General features: G+C 42.5%; 1 protein-coding gene across 10 annotated transcripts in view; it reads right to left on the bottom strand.

Annotated features, from left to right (window-relative positions):
• The window catches only part of PTPRF (protein tyrosine phosphatase receptor type F), an 834986-nt gene extending 814421 nt beyond the window's left edge, over nt 1-20565 (bottom strand). For 6 of the 10 annotated variants that reach the window (XM_061632670.1, XM_061632668.1, XM_061632676.1 and 3 more), the window contains exon 1: nt 19786-20080. The gene's annotated coding sequence lies outside the window, so the exon portion shown is untranslated. Of the gene's footprint in view, nt 1-18604; nt 18768-19220; nt 19376-19645; nt 19725-19785; nt 20081-20275 lie in introns of those variants that run through there. The other 4 variants (XM_061632671.1, XM_061632675.1, XM_061632672.1 and 1 more) reach the window with 4 other exon arrangements.
• Nucleotides 20566-21123: the final 558 nt, after the last annotated feature.

Below are 21123 nucleotides of genomic sequence, written 5' to 3'. Positions count from 1 at the left end.
GGCGCCCTGTTTTTTCACGTTCCGTTAATATGGCACCAGCAGGGTGATCAGCTGGAGGGGGGGCTGGAGCTCCCTGCACTCCAGCTGATTGCACCGGAGGGGAAGATCAGCTGTAGCTCGCTATAGCCGATCTTCTCCTCTTCTGGCGCCATCAGACTCCCACTTGAGCTCCTCTTATCCTCCTCGGGGTGGTCAGACTCATGCACTCCAGCTGATCGCGCCCGAAGGAGGAAAAGATCAGCTGTAGCATGCTACAGCTGATCTTATCCTCCTTGGGGGGCGGTCAGACTCGCGTACTCCAGCTGATCGCACCCGAGGAGGGTAGCTCACTACAGCCAATCTTCTCCTCTTCTGGCACGATCAGACTCCCGCTCGAGCTGATCGTGCCCGAGGGGAAGATCTGATCTTCTCCTCCTCTGGTGCAATCAGCGGGTTAGGTTCCAGACCCCCGCACTACAGCTGATCCGCTTTTCGGTGGTTTTCACTTTCCGGCCGGGGTCTGGAACCTAACCTGCCATATGAGTGGGGCCCTACTGTACATATACATAAGGTACACAGGGCAAGGAGTAGACAACACAGGATAAAGTTCAAGTAATACCAACATATCTGCACACTACATAACTAGATAAAGCCTTATGTTCAGAATAAGGCATTCACTCCAAGATCTCACAATGTGTTTTCTTTAAATTTCATTTTATTGTTCTCAATGTAGCATTGCTCACTTTTAATCTAGCCCTCTATAGTCTCCTATCCCTCCCCATTTTGTATCCCTTGCAGATTCAATTACCATGGCCAGGCACAGCACCAGCAGGCGGCCAGGTTGGGCACTGGCCAAGGGCCCCTGCAGTTAACAGGGTCATCTGGGGCTGGGTGGATGAAGCTCCTGCTCAGCAACCCATGCTAGCATTGGGTTATGGAGTTTGCATCCCACAAACTGATGCTGGTGCAGATCAGGGAGTGGGAGCCACCTTCTCAGCTACCGGTGCAGGCTGGCCATGCCACTTCCCATGTCACCACATCAGAGTGCGCAAGCATACTGATGCAGCTGAGCCTGTCTAAACACTGGCGGTGGTGGAAGTGCTGCCACATCACCACTGCCTTCAAGGCCCGCTGCAGTCTGGTGCCAGCCCTGACCATGGCTACAATCCAAAGAGATGCTTAGGCTCACACAAAGGGCTTGTGCTCGCCCAATAGATTTTGCCCTTTTTTCCTTTTAACAACAGGGCATCATGCATCAAGAGGGGCTGCTATTTTGAGAAAACAACTACAAAGCCCCAACATTTATTTGGGCTCATATAGTCATTTCTGAAAATTGGTACATATCTTGGGAAAGACCCCGTGGAACAACAGCCCAGCTGACAAGCATGTTAGTTACTAGCCCCTGCAGGGCAGCTTTCAAAATAACATTCCACTTTATGGTAGTATGAAAACATAACTTAGTTAAAAGTACGGGGGGGGGTCGAAATATACAGGAAGTGGAAGGAAGGCCAGGCCACAAAGGAAGAATACAGACCAGCAGCACAGAATTTACTAGCAGAAACCAATAATGATTTGAACGAATGCTGATGAAAGCTGAAAGAAAGGGGACCCCAGGGAATGCAGTAATTATCGAACTATTGCCTTACTATCCCATGCAAGTAAGGTAATGCTCAGGATTCTACAACAAAGGCTCTTACCATATATGGAGCAAGAAATGCCAGATGTCCAAGCTGGATTTAGAAAGGGAAGAGGTACCAGAGATCATATCGCAACTATATGTTGGATAATGGAACGGACCAAGGAATTTCAGAAGGAAATCACCCTGTGCTTTTATAGATTACAGCAAAACCTTTAATTGTGTAGATCATGAAAACTATGGAATGCTTTAAAAGAAATAGGGGTGCCACAGCATCTGATTGTTCTGATGTGCAGCCTATACTCTAGACCAGAGGCTACTAAGGACAGAACATGGAGAAACCGACTGGTTCCCCATCGGAAAGGTGTGAGACAGGGGTGTATTTTATCACCCTATTTGTTTAATCTATATGCAGAACATATCATACGGAAAGTGGGATTGGACCAAGGTGAAGGAGGTGTGAAAACTGGAGGGAGAAATATCAATAATTTAAGAAATACAGATGATACCATATTGCTAGCAGAAACCAGTAATGATTTGAAACGAATGCTGATTAAAGTTCAAGAGGAAAACACAAAAGCAGGACTACAGCTGAATGTCAAAAAGACTAAAGTAATGACAACAGAAGATTTATGTAACTTTAAAGTTGACAATGAGGACATTGAACTTGTCAAGGATTATTAATACCTCGGCACAGTCATTAACCAAACTGGAGACAATAGTCAAGAAATCAGGCTAGGACTAGGGAGGGCAGCTATGAGAGAACTAGAAAAGGTCCTCAAATGCAAAGATGTATCACTGAACACCAAAGTCAGGATCATTCAGACCATGGTATTCCCAATCTCTATGTATGGATGTGAAAGTTGGACAGTGAAAAAAGCAGATAAGAGAAAAATCAACTGATTTGAAATGTGGTGCTGGAGGAGAGCTTTGCGCATACCATGGACTGCAAAAAAGACAAATAATTGGATGTCAGAACAAATTAAACCAGAACTATCACTAGAAGTTAAAATGATGAAACTGAGGTTATCATACTTTGGAGACATCATGAGAAGACATGATTCACTAGAAAAGACAATAATGCTGGGAAAAACAGAAAGGAGCAAAAAAAGAGGAAGACCAAACAAGAGGTGGATTGATTCCATAAAGGAACCCACAGATCTCAGCTTACAAGATCTGAACAGGGTTATTTGTAACAGATGCCACTGCAGGTTGCTGATTTATAGGGTCGCCATAAATTGTAATCAACTTGAAGGCACATAACAAAGCATAGAATTGCAGGGATTGCATCAGGAAGGCTAAAGCTGAGAATGAGCTGAGGTTAGTGAGGGATGCTACAAGCAACGAAACAACTTTCTTCAGAGAAAGAAAGAGAAAAGAAATTATGGTTCAGCTACTCAATGAGGATGGCAAAATGACAACAGAGGACAAAGAAATGGCAGAAGTGCCCAATTTGTACTTTGGATCAGTCTTCTCCCAAAAAAGGTTCTATGATTCCCCTGGAAAACATGAAGTACAAACTGAAGGAGCAGGATTGCCACTTGAGATTGACAGACAAATGGTCAAGGAATACCCAATTACTTTGAACGAGTTCAAATCTCCAGGGCCCAATGAACTGCATCCTAGAGTAAAGAAAGAACTGGCTGAAGAACTCTCAGAACCACTGACTACTATGTTTGCGAAATTGTGGAGGATGGGTGAAGTGCTGGATTATTGGAGGAGGGCTAATGTTATCCCTATCTTCAAAAAGGGCAAAAAGGAGGAACCTGAGAACTACAGACCAGTCTGTCATCAATCACTGGGAAAATCCTGAAGTAAATTATAAAGGGATCTTGATAGGCTGGAATATTGGGCTGAAAACAGAATGAAATTTAACAGAGATAAGAGCAACATTCTACACCTAGGAAAAAGAAACCAAATGCATAGTTATAAGATGGAGGATGCTTGGCTCAGCAATACTTGCAAAAAGGATCTTGGAATTGTTGTTGATCACAAGTTGAATATGAGCCAACAGTGTGATGTGGCTGCAAAAAAATGTAAATGCTATTTTAGACTGCATTAACAGAAGTATAGTTTCCAAACAGCATGAAGTACTAGTTCTCTATTTGGCACTGGTGAGGCCTCATCTTGAGTAATGCATCCAATTCTTGACACCACACTTTAACAAGGATGCAGACAAACTGGAACAGTTTCAGAGGCAGGCAACTAGGATGATTAGGGGACTGAAAACAAAGACCTAGGCATGTTTAGCCTTGAGAAAAGAAGACTGAGGGGAGATACAATTGCACTGTTCAAGTACTTGAAAGGTTGTCACACAGAGGAGAGCCAGGAACTTTCATCCCAAAGTGCAGGACACAGACTAATGGGCTCAAGTTATAGGAAGCTATATTTCAGCTGAACATCAGGAAAAACTTCCTAACTGTAAGAGCAGTACAACAATGGAACCAGATATCTAAGAAGGTGGTAGGCTCTCCAACACTGGAGGCATTCAACAGGCCACTGGACAGCCACCTGTCAGGTATGTTTTAAGTTGAATTCCTGCACTGAACAGGGGGTTTGAATCAATGGACTTATAGAGCCCTTCCAACACTACCATTCTATGAAAATTTTGTCAACTCAAGTTTGCTTGTTTAATTCAGTGGTTATTAAAATATAGACAGCCCACCTCCCCCCAAGTGTTGCAAGACACCAGGAGGAGGGGGGGCACCAAGAGAGGGATCCTGCACCAGGAAGAGCCAGCGACTCTTTCCCCCCAGCAGCAAGATGTTAAGCTTTGCAGCCACCAGAACAACTATGCTACAAAGCTGGGGTGGAGAACTGGAACCAGCCAGCAGGCCAGATCCTTATCTCCCCACCCCTACCCCCACAGAGCACGTGTGATACCTGTCAATCACCTCACATCACATTTTTGCATAGTGCTGGGCATGGAAGCCCCAATGATCACTGGGACTTGGCAAAGCACCATGCACAGAGTCATACAAATACCCTTAAACACAGGTGTTGACAATCAGTGGTATCTGCAAACCCTTTTAAAACCCACCGGCACCTTTTCTTGCCCCACACCCATTGTCATATATAACATCAGGTGTAGGAAGGTGGGCATGGCTTGACTAAAGCAGCCTTGTGAGCCAAGTGGGCAAGCCTGGCAAGCTTAATTAGGTGCATAGGCCAGAGGTTCTTTACCATTATTGTACAGAGATAGCTAGCCACATCAGGTCTCTCACCTCATGTCTTCTTCATTGGATAGCCACTTTAGGAAGAAATGAGATGCCTTGAACAAGTCTTGTTCTATGTCAGAGTTGGATTCAAGAACCAATCCACAGATTGTATTTACAAACTTATAACCTGCCTTTCAAATAAATATTTCTAAGGCAGCTTACACAAAGTTCCACAAAAACAATCAACCTTTTAAAATAAAATAAACAAATTAAAACAGCAGACAAAATTAGCATTAAAAAACACTTCGTGTCAGGGTTTTTACAGGCCTAGGAAAATAAAAGATTTTCACGTAACAGCAAAATATGACATAGGCACTAGGAGAACCTCCCTGGAGATAACGTTGTATATGTGGGCATCACCACCTAAAAGGCCCTCTTCCTGGTCACTACCTGCCACACCTCCGTTGGTCATGGCACCTAGAGAAAAGCCTCCAATGATTAGCTCATCATATCGGCAAGGCTCATGTGGAGCTTTTCAATCTTTCAAGATTCCTAGCCTCAAGCCATAAAAGGCTTTAGTGATTAGAACTTACACTTTGAATTGTGGTCAGGAAACATACAGGGACACTGTAGATGTGTAAGGATTGGTGAGATGCGCCCCCAATGCCCATTCCCACCTTAGCAGTCAGGCACCTGTGTCCAGACGTTTATGGGCTGTTTTCAAAGGCAGGCCCCCATGCATGGCATTATAGTAATCTAATCTGAAGACCAGCAGAGAATGAAATGATTGTGGCAAGGCTATCCCTGTCCAGAAGGGATGGCAACTGGCACACCAATTGAATAGGTTGCCATAAAGACCACCTTCAGCTCTGGTGTCAAAGCTGGGTCAATGAACACCACCAAACCGAACCACTCTGAACCTCTCCTTCAACACGAGCACAACCCTATCCAGACTAAGCCCCCAAACCAACAAGGAAACACATACTAACAGTACTTCCATCTCATTTGGAGTGAGTGTCAGTTCATTGGCTCTCATCCAGTCCATTACCAAATTCAGATATGGGTCACCGCCTTACCTGAATCAGCTGTAAAGGGGAAAGAGAGATGGGTGTCATTATACTGATGATATCTCTGCTCCAAATCCCTGGATTGTCTTACTCAGTCCTTTCATATAGATGTCAAAAAGCACAGGGTACGAGATGGAAACCTGCATAAATGCCATGCATCTGAGCAGTAGCCCTCCAGCACCACCATCCATCCATCTACCCTAATGGAAACAGAACAACTCCAAACAGTAGCCCCCATTTCCAACCTAGAAGTCTATCTTTGGTCAGTGGTTATCAAAAGGCACGAAGATGTCAAAGTGAATAAATCTGTCCTCCTCCAAGCAGAGTCAGGGCAACTAAGACAATGTCTGTTCCAAAGCCAGGCCTAAAGCCTATCTAAAATGGATCCAGATAATCCAACTAATTCAAGAAATTCTGAAGTTAAACAACAACTACCAGCTTCAGTCCAGGAAGCGAACACCCCATAATTATTAGTGTCTTCTGGGTCCAGGAAGGGCTTTATTGGAATTCATATGCACACAACAATGAGCTCTATGCAAAGATTCTGTGAAAGTGAATGCCAAAGAAATGGCAGCAGGTGGGTTAGAGACTTTGGGACATAACCCAAGTTAGAAGGGAGCTTAATTTTTGAAAAAGGCTGAGAAAAAAATGCTTTAACTATATCCACTGCATTCCTCTTATCTAATAAAATCAGTTACCTTTCTATGGAAACATTCCAAAATACTTCTCTAGATTATCATTTTTTTCATACTACTTCCCGGATACTATACAAATGAAAAACATACAGTACAGCAAGTGGACATTTGGGGCTCTCTGTCTTCATCTGGTGTTAGAATAGATGCTAACATATATATATGTATAACCATAAGCCTTCTTTATCTGACCTTCTAAGGGCAAGCTTCTGTAATTTTTTTCATTTCATTATTTGGGGATAGGGAGATGGCACAGATGAAGTATGAAACAAAGTGTCTTGAAGAGAATTACGAGTTTCATAGGTACACTGTGTAGATAATTCATTAACATATCAGTCAATATTCCACTGCATTATAAATCTTGCCAGACTTAAACAGTGGCATTTACTAGACTCAATAGCTAAGTTCAAGCCATAAATACAGACATTTGCTTTTTTCCTACAGAGGCAGCAGTAAAGCCACAAAGAAACAACCATATTAGATATGAATTTCAGTCTCCTAGGTCTCCAGAAAGCAATAACGCTTTTTTCAGAAGTTTATGATTTTCATTTTTAAAAGATGTATGGAAAACAAAATCAAGAGCCTTTCAGCTTGCTGAAACACTTGTTTCCATGGATTTAATTCTCCTTAGTACCCAACACTATATAATTGAAAGTTGCACAGGAACAAGATCAGAACAAAAAGCAGAATTCAACAAGTAAATTCTCCACAGAGGAAAAAGAAAAGCACAAGCTATTAAAAATGCCTCTTATGATTAGGGTTAAAAACTAATATTTTGTGGGGCTTCTTTTCAAAAAACAAACAGATGTCCAAAGAGAAACACTAATAAGTTTATTGTTTCAACCAAAGGTTATAAAAAATGCACAATTACAAACCAAGCACTAAAGGGAAGAAAGGGGAAATGCACAGATGGGTCACCAACATGCCACAAGGCCTTGTCTGACACCTGCAGGATCCCTTCCCAGTGCTGAAAACAGGCTTGAAAGAAGCATTCTATTGTAGGCAAAAGAATAAGTTGCAGCGTGTGCATGGTTGTGGTGCGTGTGTGGTATCCATGACAGTTTCTCCAGGTTGCAAATTTGTCCACAGACTGAAAACGATTGGCAAGCCCTGTGCTAAGCAATTGGAGTGCAAATATGCATGTTGCTACACAAGGACAAGGCTTCACAAATCCTCTCACAATCTTGACAACAGTGAACACTTTTCTCTCATGTTTTCCAGGAACTGCAGAGAACCCAGAAGAAGGTCTTGTCATCTTGTGTGCTGACCATACAGCATATAAAGTAACATGCAAGACAACCAAACTTACTCACTCTTGAATCCTCTGGCATGAACAGAGGATGTGAAGTAGGGGCAGCATCTTGTTTTACCTTGGCTTTCAGGGAAGCTACAAAATGGTACAAATTGCCTCCCACAGCTTCTGCCCCCCCCCAAATGCTTGTGAAGGCATCGGAGAAATGGGAAGAAGGCAAGAGAGAGCTAGGGATGGAGTGCTGCTAATGAATTTACTCAGCTTCTCTGTAGCTTGGGATAGGGGTTTTTCCAACTTGCCTCCTTGGCTTGTTTTCCCCTATTATGACACGTCCACTATCCCAGACCCCAGATTCCTCCTTAAGATTACCCCCTTCTACTTTCATTTTACTACCTCCCTTGGCCACTTTCCCTGCTTGTTCCTAAGGGTGGTATTCAATGCTAGTTCTATACAGAGCAGACCCACTTAAGTTAATAGACATAACGAACTTAGGTTCATTCATTTCAATGGGTCTACTCTGAGCAGGAATTGGTTGACTACAACCCTAAGGATGGGTGTTCCCCTCCTCATAGGCCCCTTTTTCAGATTTGTGGATATTGCTGGTGTCTATAGGGATTTCTGTTGCTGTTCCGTCTTTCTTGCCCTATGGCTGATAACAAAAGGGAGCAGGAAAGACTTGCTTGAGTGGGAGGGGATAAAGGTCACTGAGATGCTACTGCTGCAGACATACAGCCTCATGATGCAGCTGCAGGACAAAAATACTATCACAGAGCTGGGCTGGAGCTGAGAGGTTCACCTAAGTCTCCAACAATTACCATCCTGTTTCAAATGAAAGACCAGAGGACCACTACTTCTGCCACCAAGAAAAAACAAAATTAATCTAAGTCTTGTACAAACAATGTGTCTCTATTTCTGTGTTCTCTGAAGCAGCACATGCAGTGAAGCAAAACACTTCTAGAAGGGAAGAGGTTTGAATTCATTTCAACTGAGAAGGGAAGGGGCAAATGCCAACCAAAAATAATGTCTGACTAGTGAGCAAAACCAACCTCCAAATGAAATGAATTGATGCAGACACAGTGAATTCCTGCTGAGAAGTCATAACTATGACCAAATAGCACCTGTGTAATCAAACACCACAGGAGTTATTTGATCATGTACATGAACTCTACAAATACCTACACTAAACAAGGATACTCAAAGAAATAATGTCACAAGGCCAGGTCACACAAGCCACAACAGGAAAACCACTCACTACAAATCTTCTTCAATCGTGTACTGGATCCAACATTACCATTTAGATTTGACAACTAAACTCTCTATACATTTTTCCTGAACCTCCCACCTCTCCTATCCTCAACTTTTTCTGGCCTGCAAACCCACATAAAATTAATATTGTTTTCAGAGTTTAATTATCATATATGTGATGCACTTATATAAAGCTTTAGAGCAGAGGTGGAGAAACTCAGGCCTTGGGAACCAAACGCTGCCCTCAGATCTCTCCCCAGGACACCCCCCTTCTTTGCAGACCCCACCCTTCATCACAGGCCCTGCTCCATGCCCTTGAATGATTTTGCCTGGCTGGAAGTGTCCTTGAACTTTAATAATGCTTCTCGCTTGCCCTGACATTGAAAGGGGTGTAGGAACCTCTTCCTGGAATGTAGCTTACTGTATAAAAGTGAGCCACTTCTGTTGCTCCACCCACTTTTACCTCTGGCCCCACACACCAGAAATATGTAGCTCCCAGAAGGTTCATTATGAGGAAGTGTGGCCCTTGGGCTGAAAAAGGTTCCATGGCCCTGCTTTAGAGCATCCAAAGTGCTCCATATACAGTATTGCAGCATCATTTCAACAAACCTTGTTTGTTTTTTATTTATTTATTAAATTGTGTTTTTAAATTGGTTTTGTGTTTTAAAATTTGTATATATATATTTTAATGTTTTTAATTGCTGTAAACCACGCAGAGAGCTTTGGCTATGGGGTGGTATATAAATGTAATAAATAAATAAATAAACCTATACGGTAAGCCAACATTATTTCAATATTTCAGATGGTCAGCCTCCAGCTCCACATCTAGTGCACTCACAGCAGAACCAATATTTGAAACCAGAGACTTCCTGATTCACTTACTACTAGCTCTCAACATCACTAAAATTATTATCAGTAAAGAGGGGGAAAATGCTCCAAGAAAAACAAAACAATTGCTACAGAATTACATCTACCATACACACGTTAATCAAAACTAGTGATAGTTCAATCACAGAAAATTCACACTTTCCCTACAGGAGGGTCTACATAAATTCCTGCCGAATGTAAAGATTTCATCTTGAAAATCAGTGTGCTGTAGCAAACAGCATTCAACTTTGACTAAGGAGATTTGGATTCAAATCCCAGCTCAACTACGAAATTCACTGAGCAAGTCATTGTCTCTCAACCTAACCGACCTCACAGGATCATTTTGAGAATTTAAAAAAGGGGGTGTCTTGTATACTCCTCTATGCTCCTTGGAGAAAGAGCAAAATAAAAATAAATACCTAGTAAAATGTTACCAGTGAGAGTTGAGACGACAACAGGGACTAGGAAGTAAATGTATACCATGCAAGTCATCCTACTCTAATGATCTGAACTATTAATGAAGTCTAATGCACCACTGATTTCTCTGCAAACTTGCAGAGGAACTGTTCATTTGAAATTCCTTCAAATATGTTACTTTCAAAAGCCAAGATTACCAAGTTTGCTTTTCTCTGATGAAGCATTTAACACCTCTATGGTGTCAGCGCATGCATCAAAGTTGAGAATGAATTTTTACACACAGCTGTAGATGTACCAAAGATGAGTCCTGCAGGATACAAAGTGTACAAGTATAGAAAGGCTTAACCTTGCACAGGTACAATGTTTTAGTAAGCTCGTGAACTGCGAGTTCAGTTCTTCTGAGGCAGCTACTTCCCAGAACTAACTTCCCTGATTTCATCTGCCATGCCAGGAAAGCAATTAAGAGACGTTTCACTTTAACAGTTAAATTAATACCTACAAAATCACTTTTTACAAGGAAATGCTTACACAGGTGGTAGAATTAACTGTACAAGCACACAATCTCTGTTCTACAGACAGACCCTGGGCCAGCCAGCTAACACTGCTTCTGAGGGATCTACCAGCAAATGCCACACGCCCTATTTTGGTAGTACATAACTTTGCATGAGAAAAGTTCAATAAGGTGGATTATTTATAATGATTTGCACAGTTGGGTTGGGGTCTAAAACTGTTGCAACTAAGGCTCTAGCCACATTAGACTCTTCAAAACCATTTGAAATGGAAGCAGCTTGAAAGGATATATTTTTCAACTTTTTTAACAAACAAAGGAAGAAATGTCCCCCCAGACATGCACGCACACACAATATTCCAGCTCCCCATTGTCTGGTCTAAGTAAAGTCTTATTTGGCTTCCTGAGCCTTGGAGAGCCAGCTCACTCGCGTCTCTGCTTCTTCTCAGGTCCTGCCCTTGACTAGGCTAGGCTGCTGCACTATCTAGGCCCAAAAGCCTAAGCACACCCACCAAATGCACTAATAGCACCCACCACCTAAAGAGTCTGCCTGAGCACTACAGGGGAGGGGGATATCAGTGCTGCCAACAAAAAAAGTTTCCCACCAGACCCATGCCCCAAATCCACCAAAAGCTGACCTTAACCCACTAGACACTGTGTTTGGTAGCATTTTGGTGTTATTGTGAAACACTGTTATAAGGAATTACTTAACAAGATAGATAATAGAATTTAAAAGTACTAGCAACCATTGTGTTGTATTTAAGTTTGGAACTGCAAATATCAATATGTATGTGTGTCTTAGATCTGAGAGAAGTATGGACGTTTTACATTCCTGGGTTTTTTTAGGTTTAAAAAATGCTCTGTATATGTGTGTTTGGTTGGCTAGTCTAAGAACAGGATTATGGACTAGATGGGCCTTTGCCTGATCCAGTAAGCCCTTCTTGTGATGGTTATACAAATGATACAGGTTGGGAAACACCTTATTAAATACAAACAGAGATTCCTCATTAGTGAGGCAAGTGCACTCTGTGCATGCTCAGGCCATTTACTTCTGAGGCTTGTAGTTCCTAATCATCATGTCTCCTATGGTGGTGCTTAGGCTGCATCACACTTTGATTAGGCAGAATATTGACTGCACATTTTCCTTCTCAGCCAGCCAATCGGCAAGAACCTCCTTGTCTTTATACCTTTAAAAAACAAGCACACCACTCGATCTGGAGACTTGACTTTAAAATCATTCTCTGTCACTGGCTCATTGTGTTTTGTTGGGTAAATTACTCTGGTATCCTTGGCTTATAGCAGAAATGAAACAATAGTCAAGTAGCACTTTAGGGACTGTACAAAAGAACAGAAATGCAAACAATGAAAAATACAAGAAAATATCTGAAAGTAATTTTTTTTAAAAAAAGCTAGATTTTGGCTAGACAGTTTCATGAAATACATAATAGCAGGGGGGTGAAATTGAAGTATCTGTAAAAACCATCAGATTCAGACCATAAAATGTTTGACATCCGCTAGATTTCCCACTGGCCACTAGACAGGAAAATTCGCCACCAGACATGTGCCTAAAAACACTAGATTTTAGTGGGGAAATCATTACATTGGCAACAATGGGGGAGATGCTTTTCAATGCATAACAATACTGTCCTTCCCACCTTGCCTTCCTCCAACTGCAAACCCTTAGGTTTACCTACTCCTTCCCCCATCCATCAAGATTTGTGCTCACTTCATTCACACTTTTAACGCTTATATTTGCTGTGTTTGGTATTTACCCTCTTTTTATCCATGAGACAAGTTCCTTGAGGAGAATTTTATTGATAACATCCAGTCACATTCTTGGCCCAATCCCCAGGGCCAGCGCCAGGAGGTGCCAAGTTGGGTCCTGGCCGAAGGCCCCTGCGGGGCTTATCCTGAGGGTGGGAGGATAGTGCTCCCGTTCTGCGATCCACAGCAGCTCCCGACCCTGCTGTGGACTGCAGAGGAGCCACCCAGGCACCTCCCTCCCATACAGTTGGTGCGAGCCACGCATGCCCCATCTACCTCTATCACTCCTGGAAATGATGCACACACTTCGCACGCATGCCTGCATCAACCAAAATGGCGGCAGAGGTTTCCCTAAGGGGCTGATGCCCCTGCCACCACCTTGGTTGATGGTAGGCATGCGTGCATAGCACGCACGTCATTTACAGGAGCAATAGAGGTAGGTGGGATGCATGAGGGGTTACACTCCAGCGCCACAGGCCCTAGGCAGGCTGATGCCCAAGGGCCCAAGCATGCCTGGGGCCAGCTCTGCTAATCCTTCCTGCTCCTTTTTCCTCTCCTGTCAGCTCCTCCCCTCAACTACTGGATCCTGTTCATGACAAACTTCTTTAAGTCAAACTTATTATTAACAGAAGATGCTATTGGAGGTCACTGATTTATAGGGTCACCCTAAGTCATAATCGACTTGAAGGCACATAACAAATTATTAACAGAATACAACACTGTGTTTTCATTCCCTTGGTAACTTTGCCCTGCCTCTCTCTCTGGATGCCTAAACTGTATTTTTAAAAGCTCAACTGAAGTTTTAAGTTACTGTGATGCTAGAAATTTGGGAACGGAAGGAAAATTTTATTTAGAGGGCAGAATTATCATTTGGGGGGGAATGCCCTCATCCCCCCCCCGTCGCTACATCCCTGGGGAAACTTGAAGGGGAGCATGGCTGGAACACTGAGCAGAGGCATTCCACATTGCAACATTCTGTTGCAGCTCCCTCTTGTACATGCTAACACCAAATGTATTCAGACATCTATCCTTATATAGCTAAAATGGCCCCATGAACACACAAAGGGGAGGTATCAGGGGGCTTGAGGACACCTCAAGGTTTGCACAAGTAAAACAGTTGTTTAGCAGCAAACACTAACATGGCAAAAAAACTAACTAAATCAAAGACAGTGCAAGGAGGACTGAGCATGTTCAATGAGCATGAAATGTTGACTGACTGGGTGTTAGACAGAAAACCAAAGGGGAGAGGAAATGGAATATTGTACTGTAGTAGAAGCCACGGCTGACTGGCTGGACACTGAACAGGAGCACTCCACCTACAACACTTGAATCTACAACTAAAATTCAACACAACAACCATTACTTTTCTGTAAAATGCAATTATTTTCCTCTTCCCCTGATGCATATAGTCAGTGATTCAGATAATGTAGCTTGAGACTTATACACACACAAAAAACTGGACAATATTCTAGGCAGCAATAACCATGATTTCTTAGCAAATAGTTTCAATAGTGATGAAATAAATGTTTTAATATTATTAAATGTACATCCAGCCCTTCCTCCCAAAGAAGACCAGGGCAACAAACATATAAATGATAGAACAATTAAAACATCTAAAAGCAATTCCAATACAGATATAGTAGAAGTGAAAACTTACTCCTGAACAGAAAAGCAACCCATCAACAGTAATCGATAAGCAATTAAAATTATTAAGAAATGTGAATTGTTTAAAGTAGTCTGCCCTAAGGTTTTTTGAGGCAAGGTAGAGATAACCACCATGGTTTCCACTCAACAAATCCAAGTTAAATTAATATTTAAGTAACAATAAAGCAGGCAGTTCAGAAATAAATGAGGTTCTTAACAAAAAGTAGTTATCCAACATGAGGTATCTCTTCTGTGCATTTTAAAAATATGCTCTCATGTTATCTATAGGCAAGGGGCTAGAAAATTTAAGAAGCCAACTGAATCTCTGGATTGCAGCAGAAAGCCACATAATACCGCATGTATATCTTAGGATTTCTATTTGTAGATTCCTATGAGAATTTCTTGTGCAACTTTTTGCACATATGATGCAGTGAACAATTTAGATGCATACAATTTCAAGTATAACTGTCAAACTACTCTATTACTTCAAAAACCATGTCATCCCTTTTACCCTGCATTGTACAAGGGGCACTTAATATTAGCATTACATATCAGCATTTTCCCTTAACATCTTAGATTCAGCTTTTTACTATTATTATTAGGTTTGTGATAGATAATGGCAACTAAGTAGTTTAATTCTTAGCCTCTTCTGAAAAGCACTTTAAAAACCATTGTAAAAATGGAATGCAAAAAGGTTTGCCCTTCATAATGTACTAACAAGTTCAGAAGACTGCTGCCTAGTGGTATTTAGCTGATCCAACAAATACTTGATGGGTTTGTAAGTTTACAATCCTATTACCATATAAAATACAAATCTCAACCTTTTCATAACCAGGCAAGTCACATTATATGACAAGTGTCAATTACACAATATGCAGCTACAAACATGTTAATCACACTCTGCTGAAACAGTTTAGGTAAGCTCTCTCATTCAAATATTTTTAAGCATCTAAGGAACACGTGTCTTTGGGGGGAAACACCTGAATAGGTTAACCTCAACAAAAGTCTACAGTCACATAACCGCAGAGGGAAAGCAAAACAAGGCCCCATATTTAGGGTCCAATTAAGGCCAATGCAATGAGAAACAATATGTTCCTTACAGAAGTTGTTCTGTTATCTTTTAGAAACATTCGCTGGCAAAAGCAATACTGAAACTGAGATGTACAATGGAACAGTATTGTAAGAACTGTGCTTCTTTGGCAGTATGCTATTAGCAGACTCCATCATTGCCATTTGCAGAGTTAAGTATATACACTTCAAAGAAAATGTGTGGATGTATATTACAAGTAGATTTATTGCTGAGTTTTTGACTTTCTATAATCATCTTCATCAAGCAATTCTTCTCACAGCCCAGTATTAAGAGGACACAAAGATAAGCTTTTATTCAGTTATACAGATCTTCTCCATAAGAACATAAGAAGCTGCCTTAGACCATTGGTCCATCTGGCTCAGTTTTGTCTACACTGACTGGCAGTGGCTCTCTAGGAGTTTAGACAGGGAGTCTCTCCCAGCCCTACCTGGAAATGCCAAGGACTGAACCTGGGATCTTCTGCACAGAAAGCAGATACTCTACCACCTGAGTTACAACCCTTCTAGTAATTCTAATCATTCCTCAGAGATGCAAGCTCAGACAACTGTCATTAGCACAGATGTTGGTCATACTTTCTTATGAGCACTACCACAAGCAAACAAGGATGAAAATAACCCAAACACTCCTCCAGCCATGTGAACCAAAAGGCATCAATACAGAAATGTTCCTATTTTTTTCCTAATTATTCTCACACTTTCTGAACAGAGGAAAGAAAACTATGACTTCTTTTATTGTTTCAGCAAAGAACCAACACACTATCATGGGCAGACAGCACATTAAACATTTTTTAAAAGCATATGGCGATATTTATAACCAAGCTGAATTATAAAAATATTTTGTGCTAAAGGGATGCATTAGCTCTTTGTCCATAAGCTGTTTAACTCTTTGCTATGAATGCCTTTTCCAGAAATGGGATAAATGCCAAAGCAAGTCACCTTCAAAGTTAGCGGGCTAAAACCAATCCATTGGCAATACAAATATACCGATTCATAACTTACTTAGATCACAAGTTTGGCTGCTGTGATGTCAGTCTACATCTATTTCTTATTGACAAAGTAGAGTTTGCTGATCATACTCTTGAACGTAAGCAGTCTCTCAGAATCACAGCTAAAACAACAGCATCATGACCAAGTAATAAAACAAGGGTTAAAGAACACTGACAGCAACATAAAAGTGGCCACTATGAATCAAGCATCGAGATAATGAGTGCCATGCACATGACTTTTAAGCAGTTTTTTTAAAAAAATTAAGGTATTATCACCCCAGGGTCTCTAATGACAAGGAGAAGCAGACTATAATGTTGACAGTCTAAAACTATCATGTAGCATTTTCTTTTTCCAAATGAGTATGTATGGTTATTAATAGAAACAAATATAAGGCTATCAACCAGACACTGTCACTATCCAAGTCTCACATAAATTAACTGAAGGTGCATACAAGAACACTATGTGCCTGCATTCTTACTCCTTTGAATGAGATGGCTTTCCTGGTGGATAATGCCTATTTGTTCATTATTCCCATGGCAATGTTAATTTACACTTGTAATTAGACACTCCCCTGTTCACTTGTAGTGAGCAAAGTTTGCCTAAAGGAAATCAGACAAGCTCTTTAAAATTATTGTGGAGACTAAGACAAACCTGGGCAAAGTCTCCATAACACAGGCATAACCTCCCCTTCCAGATGTAGGAAGGAGCAACATTAACACAATGCATAGAAACAGTGCACTAAAATCAGCTTCTTGTCTGCCTCCTGGAAGCATGGCATAATAGAATGAAAGTGGTGCCAGAGTGGGAAGGAGACAGGATCAGATGAATGAAGCATGGAGTGAGCAACCACCCCTTGAACTCTTTAACCACAAGGCTAGTTAACTGTATTCTGAGATTTTAAATCACTGGAAACATTAAGAAAGCTAATTTTTCAACCCTGGTCACTTGGCTATGCCTTGAAGAAATCACTCAACTTGACAAGTGGCCATTTTGACAGTCAACGTTTTGTACACCGCCCAGAGAGCTATTAGCTATGGGCGGTCTAGAAATGAAAATAAATAAATAAACACAACTACAACTGATAACATCTATGATAGCTAAAATAAGCATGATCTTCAACACTCTTTGAAATCATTGCCATACACCTTTTGCGTACAAGTTATCTACATGGATGCATGTTTCTTGGAGTGGAAATTCTTTAAGGTGTTAATCTCAAGGTGAATGTTTAGTCTGCACTTTCAAGAGCTGAAACTGCTTAATTGAAACAGTAGATACAGGAAATAACCAAGGACTGCATGCATTATTTTTTCTCCATTCTGTTAATATTTCAGCCAGCTCCCTCACTTTGCACAATACTGACCTCAAATTCATTCAGGTTTTTGCACAGCGATATAAACCCAGCATAAGATTTAAAAACTCCTGCTGTGAGGAAGGGCAGGATATAAATCAAATAAATAAATAATTAAGAAAACTAGCAAATACACAACTGAAAATGTTACTCTCATTTCCTGAAACTCAGAAGTAGTCTTGGGATTTCATACAGTCTGCCAGACGTTCAGTTAAAAAGAAACCAACAGGTTGAGTGGGAGCTGGCTGACAAAATGCCTACACCATTTGCATTTTAAAAGGATTCTTTTCTTCTCATCTAAAGAACTTCTGCCAGTCCAACAGGGGGCAAAAGTTTAAATCTTGCACACAAGCATATTAGTTTTGGTGCACCTCTGAGAATGAATGGCGGGGAAAAAGAAATGAAAAGGTATTTATATTGGTAAAATATTCTCTTACCTAATTCTGGAAGACCCTACCACTCACTGTATTCATCCTATATTAGAGCTCTGAAAAATATCACATTTATTTTCCCAGCACCTAACCCATATAGAAGAATTTTGTTCAGCATTTAACACTTCCTGCTCACTACTAACACACTATTTAAATAAAGAGAAAAAACTGTTACTTCAATTTTTGTCCACAAATGTTATTCCAGGAACTGAAACGTTTCTCAGAAACCAAAAATGCAAATGCTAAGAAAACACAGAGCTCTTCATATTTTTATGCACCTCTTTGAAGAAAACAAAATGACAAATGCTAATAATCAACTGTCACAGCAAAAATGTGTTTCAGGTAGTTTTCTAATTACCCCACATTTAGCTTAGAGTACTAAAAGGCACCTTTCTAAAGCTGTCTGGGAGTGCAAAACCACAAACCAGTCTGACCAAAGCTGAAAACTTATCATTTCACTCTCATTTCTTTCTATCAATCTGCAGTCAAAAAGAACAAAGCAAAGAAATAAAAAGCCCACACTCTTGGTTGCCATTTGAAAGGATGAAGCAGGCATTCTGAAAGCATCTGGTTTCCAGTCGATTACTGGACCAGTGTCACTGCTTCTCTTTTCCAGATTGCAAGGTAGACCTGGGAGAAATCCAAAAGATTTTATTTCTAAACATTTGTTTCAGGGTGGAGAAGCAGGCAAGGCAACATTCCTGACTGTGAAAGTCTTATGTTCTAGGCAGCACAGGTGAAGTCAGACAGACTGATCCCATCTATTCTTCACCTTTTCAACACGTCATTGGGGGGAAACATACAATGAAACCGTTTTTTCCAGGTGCTGCCAATGACTCTAGTATATTACATCTTCCAGTGGGAAAGGTCACCAGGCCACTTTCTTTAACATGGAAAATGTATTCCATCTTTCCAGAATACAAGAGTATTTAAAATATTAGGAAAATTCTTATTTTAAACAACAACCAACCTCTTAAGCACAATCAGAAAGAAATATCTTTTTTTAAAAAATGAATGTGGTGACCAACACCACCATTTGTTTTTTTTAAAGTTCTGCTTTTGTGTGCGTGTGCCCACCATAAACATATATCTACAGTGTATAAATCGAGGAGGAAGGAGAGGAGAAATACACATACCCTGTCATGCAACAGTTCCATAACAGGTACAGTGCAAGTCTCTGTGCAATGAAACCATCTAAACATACAAGCACACCCCGAGACAGAAAAAGCCGTCCAGAATCAGTGCAGGTGGGGAGAAAAAGGAGGGAAAACAACCCTTAGCTGGAATCCGTAATTTAAAAGAAAGAAACAATCGGGTGCGAATGGCGGCGGCAGGTAAGAGACGGGCAGGCTGGGTAACAACCCCTCCCCCACCTGCACACATAACTCAATAAGCCGAAAGTGGATCGGGTCCAAACGGTTCCCTCTCCCTGAGGAGCACGAGTTCCCGCAGTTGCAGAGGAAGAAGATTCCCAGAAGAAGGGGAGAGACGGCGCTCCTGCCCCTAGGGACGGATTGAGGTTGATCCCGCGGAACGTGGCGGTACGTTCAAAGTAACTCACCTCGAAGGAAGCCTAGGGTTCGGTGGGCAACGTGGGGAGGGTATTTTAATTTTAGTAGAGGGGGCAGGCAAGCCTTTGCCACGCCACTCAACTGGCGGCGGGTGGCCAGCAACATCGTGAGACGCCAAGAAACTACTCACCACACGCGGCCGGGGCGCCGCCACCCGCATGCTGCCTCTCTACGACCCGCCACCCAGCCGCTAGCGCCGGGCTTCGCCACCGTCTCTCTTTCTTTCTCTCTTTTTCCGTGCACCCGCATACACCGGCAGCTCCCGGAGCCCCTCCGCTCCCTTCCCTCACACGCGCTCCCGTCGAATCCACGAGCGCGCGCGCGCACCCTCTCGAAAAGCCGCCAGCACAGCTAACCCGCCTTAGCAGGCCTGCGCCGCTCGTGCCCAGCGCCAGCCCGCCCGCCTGCAGAGCCCAGGAGCGCCTCGCGCCCTCTCGCCTGCTTATCGACCTCTCCTACTCTCGCGCGCTCTGACACCCACCCACCCCATTGGGCTCTCTTTCTGTAAGTGTACCCCCCCCGTCAGTCTGTGGGCTACTCACAGCTGTCCTCGCGCACCTCAGGATTGTTGCTCCATTCACCCCACCCTCCTGCCCCCCTTCATATGCACACACACTCACATTTTGTACGCAGTCTTTCTTCAGCGAATGCCGCTCGGCCACAGACTTATGTGCCCCAGTACTCCTCCTCATTCTGCGGCTCTCGTCCCTACCCCGCCCCCCAACGTTGCGCGACAAAATTATCCGCGTCCCTCATAGACCGCTCACCTCTCACCCTAGAATTTTTCCCTCGCGCTGCCAGCCTATCCACCCTTGCCTTGGGAGTAAGGCTCATTGAAATGAGTGGGGTTGACTTTCGAGTAAGCCTGTTTAGCATATAACCCGGCTCCCCCGGTGTATTGAGAGGATGCACGCAAGCTCCAGGATACACTTTACACCGTCCCTCTCTTTCCCCATTTGTCGGGTCCCTCCCTCAAAATCTGCTTCACCCTCGCCCGACGTCTTTCGCGCAATCACCACCATTAAAGCTTTCCATCACCTACTCCCCACCCCCAGAAGATCCCTATTTCAGCAGGGTGCTCACTCCTGTTTCAACCTCCCCCCAGCTTTCGCAGAATTCTTCCTGTTGCTACCCCCTGCCCAACTCCCCCTCCTCTTTCACCCTGTTTTTGTATTTCGTGCGGATTCTTCCCCACCCTCACTCCCCCAACAGAAAAACGGAAGGGATTGGGAGGGGTTATTTACACGCTGGGGCTAGGTATCTCACACAACTGCCAGAAGATTGTTTAGGGAGCTAAACTGTCTTCTGTACGCTTGCAAAAGTGCAGTCTCCTCCTCTCCCTCCAGCGGGTCACTCCCTGCCTCCTCCTACATTGAGTCATGCCATTTTAGTCAGAGATAAGTGTGAACACCTTTGGGGCCCCAGGGCTAAAGGTTAGCAAATCTGAAAGAGGACCGAGTCAGACACA

This window comes from Rhineura floridana, chromosome 6, assembly GCF_030035675.1.
Source record: "Rhineura floridana isolate rRhiFlo1 chromosome 6, rRhiFlo1.hap2, whole genome shotgun sequence".
Lineage (NCBI taxonomy): Eukaryota > Metazoa > Chordata > Lepidosauria > Squamata > Rhineuridae > Rhineura > Rhineura floridana.
The sequence above is the reverse complement of the archived record's forward strand: the minus strand, read 5'-3'. Positions and strand labels throughout refer to the sequence as shown.